This window comes from Carassius auratus, chromosome 43, assembly GCF_003368295.1.
Source record: "Carassius auratus strain Wakin chromosome 43, ASM336829v1, whole genome shotgun sequence".
Taxonomy (NCBI): Eukaryota; Metazoa; Chordata; class Actinopteri; order Cypriniformes; family Cyprinidae; genus Carassius; species Carassius auratus.
In genome coordinates, this window is record NC_039285.1 from 18,733,283 (window position 1) to 18,745,139 (window position 11,857).

General features: G+C 42.0%; 1 long non-coding RNA gene across 1 annotated transcript; it reads left to right on the forward strand.

The window, feature by feature from the left end:
- Window positions 1–2,295: 2,295 nt before the first annotated feature.
- LOC113061830 (uncharacterized) lies at window positions 2,296–6,997 on the forward strand. The gene is made up of 2 exons (XR_003278447.1): window positions 2,296–2,570; window positions 4,586–6,997. It is a non-coding gene; the product is annotated as an uncharacterized LOC113061830 (long non-coding RNA).
- The last annotated feature ends 4,860 nt before the right edge of the window (window positions 6,998–11,857 follow it).

The window sequence follows — 11,857 nt, forward strand, 5'->3', positions numbered from 1 at the left end:
GGTCATGCTGAAAAACGAAATCTTAATCTCCATAAAGCTTTTCAGCAGATGGAAGCATGAAGTGCTCCAAAATCTCCTGATAGGTAGCTGCATTGACCCTGCCCTTGATAAAACACAGTGGACCAACACCAGCAGCTGACATGGCACCCCAGACCATCACTGACTTTGGGTACTTGACACTGGACTTAAGGCATTTTGGCATTTCCTTCTCCCCAGTCTTCCTCCAGACTCTGGCACCTTAATTTCCGAATGACGTGCAAAATTTGCTTTCGTCCTAAAAAAGTACTTTGGAACACTGAGCAACAGTCCAGTTCTGCTTCTCTGTAGCCCATTTCCTGCACACGCCTGTGCACGGTGGCTCTGGATGTTTCTACTCCAGACTCAGTCCACTGCTTCCGCAGGTCCCCTAAGGTCTGGAATCAGTCCTTCTCCACAATCTTCTTCAGGGTCCGGTCACCTCTTCTGTTTTTTTTGCCACACTTTTTCCTTCCCACAGACTTCCCACTGAGGTGCCTTGATACAGCACTCTGGGAACAGCCTATTCGTTCAGAAATTACCCTCTCGCTTGAGGGTGTCAATGATGGCCTTCTGGACAGCAGTCAGGTCGGCAGTCTTACCCATGATTGCGGTTTTGAGTAATGAATCAGGCTGGGAGTTTTTAAAAGCCTCAGGAATCTTTTGCAGGTGTTTAGAGTTAATTAGTTGATTCAGATGATTAGGTTAATAGCTCGTTTAGAGAAACTTTTTCATGATATGCTAATTTTTTGAGATAGGAATTTGGGGTTTTCATGAGCTGTATGCCAAAATTATCAGTATTAAAACAATAAAAGACCTGAAATATTTTAGTTGGTGTGCAATGAATCTAAAATATATGAAAGTTTAATTTTTATCATTACATTATGGAAAATAATGAACTTTTATCACAATATGCTAATTTTCTGAGAAGGACCTGTATGACTAGAACTGCTCCTTAAATTGTGTGATCTGCTTACCTAGATTCCTTACCTCTGTAAGAATTACAGAAACTTCAGACACTTTGATCTTCTGAGATATACTAAGGACACACAGTGCATTAACATACAGACATCTGTTCTCACATCTCACTGAGAGAAAATGCAGGAAACGCCTCTCTCACATATGCAACAGTTCCTACTCATTCCATTCCTTCCCTTCACATAGCTCACTCAGAATGGTCAATAGTAGAATATAATGGTATATATTAATGCAAGTGATATTTACAGTCATGTTTGGTGTCATTTGAATTGTCTCAGTGCAACTGGTACAATGGTGTCTGTCTTACAAAAGTAGATTAAAAGATAATTCATTTCCTAAGAATTAAGAGATATTCTGTATATCTGTAATGGGAGGGAGTGCCCCTTCCTAGGGTCCTCCATGTAAATTACCTTCTGTTCCCATTGAGGTGTAAACTACCCTGGTCTGGGACCTGACCTAATGCAAATTCCAATTGTTAGTTTCTGTCTTCATCTCGGGGGATGTTTGTGTGAGGTATTTAAACGATTGCAGCAAAAGGATCAGGGCCTTCTGTAGCTGGAATGAGCCCATAGTATGAAGTGTGTCCACACACTTCATACTATGTATTTTTCTAAGAGTCAGGTATGCATCTTTTACTATTAGATTCATCTTTGAGAATTTGGTGTCTAGTATTGATTTGATATCTATGAATTGGCTATGTAATTGGCATAATCCTTACCTGACTGATAATAAATTTTTACATTTGATTTACTCTGACTGACTCTGAAACTATTTTCTCAAGGAGATTAAGTGAAGGCTATGTTTCCGCAAATCTGCGTCCAGGGTTAAGTGCATACTAAAACTCAGACTAGATGGAGCATGGGGCGCATCAGGTGAGGTTTTAGATTTCTGGCTAAACCGCTTGACTTTAATTAAGTTGTACGAAGTTATATGACTGTCGGGGGGGCTAGACAGATAGTGCTAGCAGAACCGCTGATTATTGTTTTGAGCTTTAACTAAGTTGTACATGGGTAGCTGAGGGGGACTAAATGGATTAGACATAAACCTCTGACTACTGTTGAGACTGGCGAGTTTGTGATCGTGGGGCACACGTAGAAGTACGGCCGTCGTGGGGCACCCTGAGCAACATAGATTCCTAATGAACGAGTAAAATAAAGTAAAGAGTTAAATTAGAATAATCAAATCTCAGAAGAATAACAATAATAATTAGAGACCAACAAACAACCAATTTGCCTTTCAACCTAAATTCGAGGTCATACTAAAATGGAGTCAGATTAGATAAGAAAATGGAGTCAGATTAAATAATAAAATGGAGTCAGATTTGAGCTTAACCTAAACTGAATAACTTTATGCGCTGAAAGACAGAACACGCAGGAAACCTTCATCCAGCACCGGATACCTTCCTTGGGCCGAGTGCCTGGACCTTACAAATTGGTGACCCCGCCGACGTGATCTCCTTACAAAGTGGTGACTGGTAACGGGATCTGCTAAAAAGGCGAGTGACGTCTTTCAGTGCAATATGGATTTGTACCGAACAAGAGGTTTGACCATCTCCTTCTCTTTCTCCAGCTGCTGTGGTAAGTCAATTCTTTTTTTTGCCTTTTAGAAATATTGAGGGAAAGACAGACGCATCCCATACATACACATATCTAGAATGAGTCGGAATACTCATGTTGTTAGACCGGAGACCGGATCCGGTGGGTTTGAGAATTAGACGAAACCAAAAACTTGTCAGGGACATGATAGCCGCAGCGTAGATGAGGAATGAGATCCCTTGTTCTGAAGTGGAAATATCTCTTTGCATGCCTAAGCAACAAGAGATGAAACTTAAAATTGGAATACCATCATCCAAATTATTGTCTTGTACTCAACGGAGAGTTCAAAATAGAACCTAAAGCTTCACTCAACAAACTGTGTTCTATATTGTTTTATTTGCTTAATTGCAACAAATGAGCAACAATTTAAGGAGAATGAGCAAACAGAATAAAAATGCTAAATTATAAACAATTGGAAAACTTGTTATTTGATAAAGGAAGATCAATTAAGTTGATACATTTGAATATGATATGGAAGTTGGGAAAAACAGAGTCAAACAATAGATGATAATATAAAACAAATGGCTTTGTTTCTGAGAGTGGATCAAAGCACTCACTCAGAATGTTTCTCTCCCTGTTGAATGGGAGGTGTTTATGGCCAAATAGTAACACACAATTAAACATATCACAACTTATACCAACCAAATGCCTAGTGGACCTTCATTTAGTCTTTAAACAGACTACATTAAATAAGCAAACCTTTGAGACGTAAAGACAGTGATTGTGTATTGCATCAGCCCTGAGCTTGCCCAGCTCCTCAGCACTTTTTCATATTCAAATATATTGACATGAGAATGCAATTTGTGTCAACTTAGACCTTATTGCAGATGGAAAATTTCTGACAAGTTGTGATTTGACCATGTACTCCAAATATGCTTGCTTGCATTAAATGTTAACAACTTCAGAGTCTCTCATTGGCTTTGAGAAGGACTAGTTATTGTGCATACAATGTACATGTGTGTACTACTGTGACTGCATGGCCAAATCACAAGGTCTTCTCTAAGACAGAAAAATTGACAATTAAATTATTCCAAAGACTCTCCAGAGACCAGAAATAATATTATTCTAATATATACTATTTTAATATAATATAATTATATTATAAATCAATTTATAATGTACATTATATTATAATCGCCAAGCATGGCACTACATGGAGGAATGTAATTTGCTAACCGTTAAAATTAAAATTCATTGTTCTGCTACCCAGTTCTCAAAAAAGGGAGGAGGTTTATTTTCATTTCAATAGTGTGGCCCCCTTAACAAAAGCCATTGGTGTGGAAGCATTTTGAGCCAGATCACACCTCATACTCACATTCTCATGCTGGCTCCCTGTTACTACAGGACTAAATTTGCATCGCAATTGTAAAACTTCCTTGCCTTTGTTTGGAGCATGACTGTATTTACACAAAGCCACAGTCGAATGCAGCCACAAAACACCATTCGATCTTTTAAATTGACTTGAAAGATAATGAAAGGAGGGTGTAAAAATACTAAACGTCATACCAAAATACAAGAGGTCTTCATGTGCCACAGATATCTAAATGTGTGAACAACACCATAAAACAACATTTGTTAAACAGACAACATCGAAATAGATGAACACATTTCTGCCCACAGATCTGACTGTAATTAGAGCAAATGCAACTAAAGCCATGGACATGGGTCCATTGGAATTCTTGAAGACATGGGTGATAAAAACACCAACTAATCTAGAAAATGTCCCAAGCTGGACTGGGGTCTCTAATGCTCATGACACAGCAGACTGTGAGGGCTCTACTGCAAGAGCAGCATCAGGTGTTACACACTCAGACTGCACTGAAACAGGAGCAGTGATTCAGATCTGACCAACCGAACTCCATTTCATGTGACATCTGGAATTAAAACTACAATACATGAGGATGAATGTAGTTAAAATAATTCCACATGCCTGTACATGAAAGTGATGAAAAGTTCAAAATTAACTGTGGTTCTCTTTGTATTTGTTTCTCTCACAGGTTGACCACTGCAATTCTTTGGAGACCAGATACCAGGAAAGTGTCTGGTCCCATCTGCACCAAGACAGGACAAAAGAATTGTTACATAACCTGAAATGCGGGAGATGAATGTGAAGACACTTGAAGGGGCCATTCACACCTCACAGTAGAACATCACCACGCAAATATCTACATGGCCTCCCGGATTAGAACCGGAACTAAATTTTTGCAACACAGATTGCTATAGACTAGACTCCATTCATCTCCAAGACATGACCATAGAACACACACCTCATCCATTGCATCACCTCATTTAGACTATCCAGTCTGTACACTACACACAGAAGACGATGATGGCTTAGATTACAAATGAGGTACTCCTCTAAAGATCTATTGTCCATCTTCACACTGACAGAACCACATAGCCTCACACACACAGGACAATATAATTTATCCCATGCTAAAATAGACACACAACATATAACTATTTGCAACTGTCTGCAAACTCATGGAACAACACTGTAACACACATTTGCATGAATAGTCACAGATTGATGGCACAAATTTTGAACACAGAGGCAGACAAGCCTTTACAATTTAAAATATTGAATCTTTATGATTGTTATTAGAGTGGTTGAGAAGCCAGAGGGCCCCTGGTTTCCCAACACATCACTAATGACAATAAGCATTATTAAAATGATTAAATGTGAAGTGCCTGCACTTCATTTCTGTCAGTCAATTATAAAATTTACAATTCTACCAAACAATCAACTGTGACTTAGCCTTCATATCAGATACCATTCACACACACACACACACACACACACACACACACGTTAGGAATTTAGGATTTCCATTGTAGGAAAATGTTTTAATCATGTTCTAACCTTACATCTTCTTAAGTGGCTTGCAATAGAAGATTCCTGAATTAACAGTGTGATTATTATATATATATATACCTTCATAATTGTGATTGAATATGATTCTTATTGTCATTATATGACTTGTTTATTGATGCATACCTCTAAATTAATGCTCAAGTTAAACTGACCTCTTGCTGCATTTTCCTTTGAGTCATTCATACCAAAATGTACATTGGACCACTCTACCATATTTGACCTTGAAAGACTTTTAACATCAGATGTACCACTTGCACTGGCTGACATGAATTCATCAGGTTTCTTTTTTGTTTTATTTTTCTTATGTTAACTTATGACTTTTCTATTTTAGTCCATGGGTGATGAAATTTTAAGCTGATCAAAATTCAGTCATTGGATGGCCACTAAGATGCTTTTCAGGTGTCTCACACAAAGCAGTGTGTAACCAGTGAGAACCCTTCACCTGTTGGAGCCTGCTCAGAAATCTGCACAGTTGGAACTGACAAGATTCATCAAAAGAGGCAAGAAAGACAGAGGGAAGGTGTCACTAAAGATGGAAAGACACGTCAAGCTAAAAAGGCCTGGACTGATTCAATGAACTATGCACATGGGTTGTTCCCAACCAGACAGATTAATCTCTTAAACCTGTTCATCCACCTGCTGAATTCAAACTACATGCACCTGTTGAGAATGGTGTACACAAAGGCCTTTCTCAAGGCCTCTACAACAACAAATACTACATCACAAGGACTACAAGAGCCTGACAAGTGACCCCTATGAGAATCATCTGTATTCGTGTCATGTGGTCAAAGGGCGGACTGTAAGAATTACAGAAACTTCAGACACTTTGATCTTCTGAGATATACTAAGGACACACAGTGCATTAACATACAGACATCTGTTCTCACATCTCACTGAGAGAAAATGCAGGAAACGCCTCTCTCACATATGCAACAGTTCCTACTCATTCCATTCCTTCCCTTCACATAGCTCACTCAGAATGGTCAATAGTAGAACATAATGGTATATATTAATGCAAGTGATATTTACAGTCATGTTTGGTGTCATTTGAATTGTCTCAGTGCAACTGATACAATGGTGTCTGTCTTACAAAAGTAGATTAAAAGATAATTCATTTCCTAAGAATTAAGAGATATTCTGTATATCTGTAATGGGAGGGAGTGCCCCTTCCTAGGGTCCTCCATGTAAATTACCTTCTGTTCCCATTGAGGTGTAAACTACCCTGGTCTGGGACCTGACCTAATGCAAATTCCAATTGTTAGTTTCTGTCTTCATCTCGGGGGATGTTTGTGTGAGGTATTTAAACGATTGCAGCAAAAGGATCAGGGCCTTCTGTAGCTGGAATGAGCCCATAGTATGAAGTGTGTCCACACACTTCATACTATGTATTTTTCTAAGAGTCAGGTATGCATCTTTTACTATTAGATTCATCTTTGAGAATTTGGTGTCTAGTATTGATTTGATATCTATGAATTGGCTATGTAATTGGCATAATCCTTACCTGACTGATAATAAATTGTTACATTTGATTTACTCTGACTGACTCTGAAACTATTTTCTCAAGGAGATTAAGTGAAGGCTATGTTTCCGCAAATCTGCGTCCAGGGTTAAGTGCATACTAAAACTCAGACTAGATGGAGCATGGGGCGCATCAGGTGAGGTTTTAGATTTCTGGCTAAACCACTTGACTTTAGTTAAGTTGTACTCAGTTGCATTAACTATGGGGGGCTAGTAACAGTACTGGTCATAACCGCTGGTTATTGTCTCAGCTTTAATTAAGTTGTACGAAGTTATATGACTGTCGGGGGGGCTAGACAGATAGTGCTAGCAGAACCGCTGATTATTGTTTTGAGCTTTAACTAAGTTGTACATGGGTAGCTGAGAGGGACTAAATGGATTAGACATAAACCTCTGACTACTGTTGAGACTGGCGAGTTTGTGATCGTGGGGCACACGTAGAAGTACGGCCGTCGTGGGGCACCCTGAGCAACATAGATTCCTAATGAACGAGTAAAATAAAGTAAAGAGTTAAATTAGAATAATCAAATCTCAGAAGAATAACAATAATAATTAGAGACCAACAAACAACCAATTTGCCTTTCAACCTAAATTCGAGGTCATACTAAAATGGAGTCAGATTAGATAAGAAAATGGAGTCAGATTAAATAATAAAATGGAGTCAGATTTGAGCTTAACCTAAACTGAATAACTTTATGCGCTGAAAGACAGAACACGCAGGAAACCTTCATCCAGCACCGGATACCTTCCTTGGGCCGAGTGCCTGGACCTTACACCTCCATGATTATTTACGTGATTATAATAATTTGAATTATTCATTTTTGTTAACGTTTTTAAACAGAATATTGTATTTTCACAGCTGGAGGGCGCATATTCAAAACAAAGAAATACCAGATTGCATAGTTTAATGACGCTGTGGAACCATGGGAGTTGTCGTCTTCATCCCCACAGCCGACTTCACTCAGAAATCATGTTCATGGATTATCTCATTATTTATTAACATAGTAGAACGAATCATGTTGAAGCTGAAAGCTGTAGAAGTGAAAAGAGGCCGCTGAACAAGTGTGACACACAGTTTGAAAGCAGTAGAGCTTTTATAATGCCATAGTCAAACGCTTCTGCTCCTTCCGGTTGTGCATATGTGGAAAAAAAGTCAATGCTGTTTTATCATACCAGATAAGTTTGAAAGTTCTGTTATAATACTACTCTGTGCAGGTGTCACAGGTCTATAAAATGCACAACATATTAAAAAAGCGTCTTTAGTGTTTCCATGTTTTCTACCTAACAGTACCAGAAATCGACGGGGTTATGACTTCACTGGCAGGCGACACAATGACACGATGGACACGGTCCGTGTCACTAGTTAAAATTTCTTATTTCTCTGGATTCAAAAATTCTTCAAAACATTTGGGATAGTACACACAAAGCCAGCAAAAATATATAACACTGTTCTAATGGATTTTGGATATTTTAATTAAAGTAAATTGTATTGTACTGTCACTGGGTGACTAATCCGGGCGGAACTGTAGTGTGGGAAATATTTCCGCCCGGACTAATTTAAGTGAAACATAAGTTCTGTTCCGGTTGGCCCAAGGCGGGGAAATTATCCAAAATACATGTCAGGTGTGGGAAGAGGACGTGTTGGATACCGATTGGAGGATCGGGAAGGATGCAGTGATATAAAAGGGGCTGGTTTATGAACAGGAGGAGGTTTTCTGTTCTGCTGTTGTTCCACGTGATACGGAAGTGGCTGGTGTGGCGTGGATGTTGCGATTTACGGGCTGCAACGGAGAATCCAAGGAAAATGGATATTGGAAGTGCGGAGGAAGTTAAGTGATCGACCTTTTGTATGTTGTGTTTACCTCTTATTGTGGATTGAGTTGAAGGAGCGATCCTACGTTTGGAAGGCCCCTGAGTGAAGGAGATCAGTGAATTAGTGTTGGGAGAGGACAACACTGTGCACTGGTGGGTGAAGACTTTATGAACATTTCTTGTATATTGTGGAGAGTGAATGACGGATGTGGAGGGAGACTAACTGCCTTTAAGAAAGGATTCCGACTGCATATCTCTCCGTAGCAGTGGAAAATCCCCCCCCCCCTCTTGTGTTGATCTGATAATCCTCAGTGCTTGTGTGTTTACTCAGTGTTGATAGTAGTGCCTTGCGTTGGAGATCGCTGGGAAAGACGGAGAGACTCCGGTGTACGATATATCTGCCTGCTGTGGTCTGCCCTCCTGCCTTTTGTCCATCTGACCCGCCCTGTCAGGACTCTGAGCCCGAAACGGGAATACACCACCGATCTTCTTTCACTGAGTGTGTGGAGTGCGGTGAGTGCTGCTATATTGAAGTGTACACACGAGAAGAATTGTAGTGCCTTTGTGGTGTGTGGTGTTTGTCCGTGGTTGTGTCCCTGGTCGTAGGAAGAGGCCTGACGGAGAGGAGTAGTGTATTGGTGGCAACCACAGTCTTTACCTTAAGTAAGCTGGAGCTCGGACGTGTTGGAGGCGCCTCTGGAGGAGGTTGGATGTCGTTGCCCACGCAGCAATCTCTGTAAGCTTTTAAATCAAAGCCTTATCCTTTTTATCCATGTGACGTTGTGTCCTTGGCCCTGTCGGCAACCACCGGCCTTGTGCGTGTCGTCTGTGCTGTTTATTTGACGAGGGAAGCGAAGGACAACAGCCGATCCTCCCCCGTGTGCCCCCTTGTCAAGCTGGGCGGGAAGCCCAGTATTGTTTGCAGTTTCACCTGTAAGGCCCACCAGCCGTCAGTCATCGACTAAACCCGTATCTGCTTGGAATACAGACCTCTGAATATCTTCAGTGGTGAGTAGCGCATTAACAGCTCAGCCCTGTGAATACCCACCTGTGTATGGAACACTGTACTTACATTGAGAGCTAGAACCCCTGCACGCTAACAGCTCAGCCCTGTGAATACCCACCTGTGTATGGAACACTGTACTTACATTGAGAGCTAGAACCCCTGCACGCTAACAGCTCAGCCCTGTGAATACTTACCTGTGTATGGAACACTGTACTTACATTGAGAGCTAGAACCCCTGCACGCTAACAGCTCAGCCCTGTGAATACTTACCTGTGTATCGAACACTGTACTTACCTGAGAGCTAGAACCCCTGCACGCTAACAGCCCAGCCCTGTGAATACCCACCTGTGTATCGAACACTGTATTTACCTGAGAGCTAGAACCCCTGCACGCTAACAGCCCAGCCCTTTGAATACTTACCTGTGTATGGAACACTGTACTTACTTGAGAGCTAGAACCCCTGCACGCTAACAGCTTCGCCCTGTGAATACTCACCTGTGTATTGAACTCTGTATTTACCTGAGAGCTAGAGCCCCTGCACGTCAACTGCCTAGCTCTTGCTTTAAACTTACCTGGAGTGGAGTCGGCGGGAAATTAAGGGCTGAAGTGGAGTGTTGTCGAGGAAGGGCTGAAGAGGAGTGTTCTTGAGACTGGAATCCGTATTTGTGGATAAAGAATAGTTCGAGTCATCATTAGTTTTAAAGTTCCCTTACCCCTTTCCCCAAACTTTTAAACAAATAAAATTGTTACATTTTAATCTTGGTTGTCCGTCCATTCATTGGGGTGTTGTGGGACCTCCTCGAGGTGGAAGTTAGAGGGAGGAGCGAGACCCGTTGAATTGGTGGTCCGCTCCGGCCTGTGACAGATTTTGGCGTAGTCGGCAGGGTTCCACCTCGAGTTGAGCGACCGCGGCTCCCCAATGGCGGACGAGGCAGTGCCTGAGGCCCCACCCCGAGTCATGCCCATTTTCTTGGGAGCCCCCTGGGCACCGAAGTATGGAGGGCCGGGATCTGAGATACGGCTGTCGGAATGGAAAGCCCAGGTCGAATATCTGGCTGGGATTCAAGGATTGAGCGCCCCCCAGAAACTGCAGTTTGTGATAAATTCCCTAGAGGGGGAGGCCCAACGGGAAGTCCAGGCTGCCCCAGAGACAGTCCGAGCTACTGCACAAGATGTGTTGGACTTCCTCACAGGAACATATGGGGATGCAACCCCAGTAGCGGTCCTTCGGGCCCAGTTTTTCAATTGCAAGCAAGGGCAGCAACAATCCTTAAGGGCCTTCACAGTACCTTTAATTAATGGATTTTTTTTTCTCTCCATTTTTTTCCATTGGCTCAGTTAGCTTTCTCTGTGGTAATCAGTAACACTGTCTGCCTTAGTAAATAATCCTTTCTTTGTTCACTGTATTATCTGAGTCTGCTGCTAGTGTCCACTGTACCTTCTCCAGCTGCCCCTTCCTGGTCAAGGTCAGGGTGGCAGCTAAAGAGGAGAAGTTAGAGATGAAGCAGCGATAGTATCCTGCCAATCCTAAAAAGGCTCATACCTGGGTCTTAGTCACTGAGTGGAGTGCACCACACTGCCTCCACTTTCTTCTCCTGCATCCGAATAAGACCCCGCCCAACTTGGAAGCCAAGGTACTTCGCTTCGGAGAGTGCAAGGTGGCATTTGCGAGGGTGCAGTGAGTCCTCTGGAGTTCCGATTGCACCCTCCGTAATTGGTCCAGGTGGTCTTCCCATGCCTCGGAGTGGATTATGACGTCGTCCAGATATGCGGCGGCATAGGACTAATGGGGCCACAAGAGGTCCATCATCCTCAGGAATGTGGCGGATGCCCCATGGAGGCCAAGGGAAAGGGTCCGGTACTGCCAGTGGCCACAAGGGGTAGAAAAAGCTGTTTTATGTTTAGCATTCTCAGAGGGGGGTACCTGCCAGTAGCATTTGGTAAGGTCCAACGTCGAGATAGATATACCGGGCCCTTCCCAGTCATTCCAACAGCTCATCGACCCAAGGCATGGGGTTTCCGTCAAACTCAGAAAACTTGTTGAGGCAGCGGAAGTCA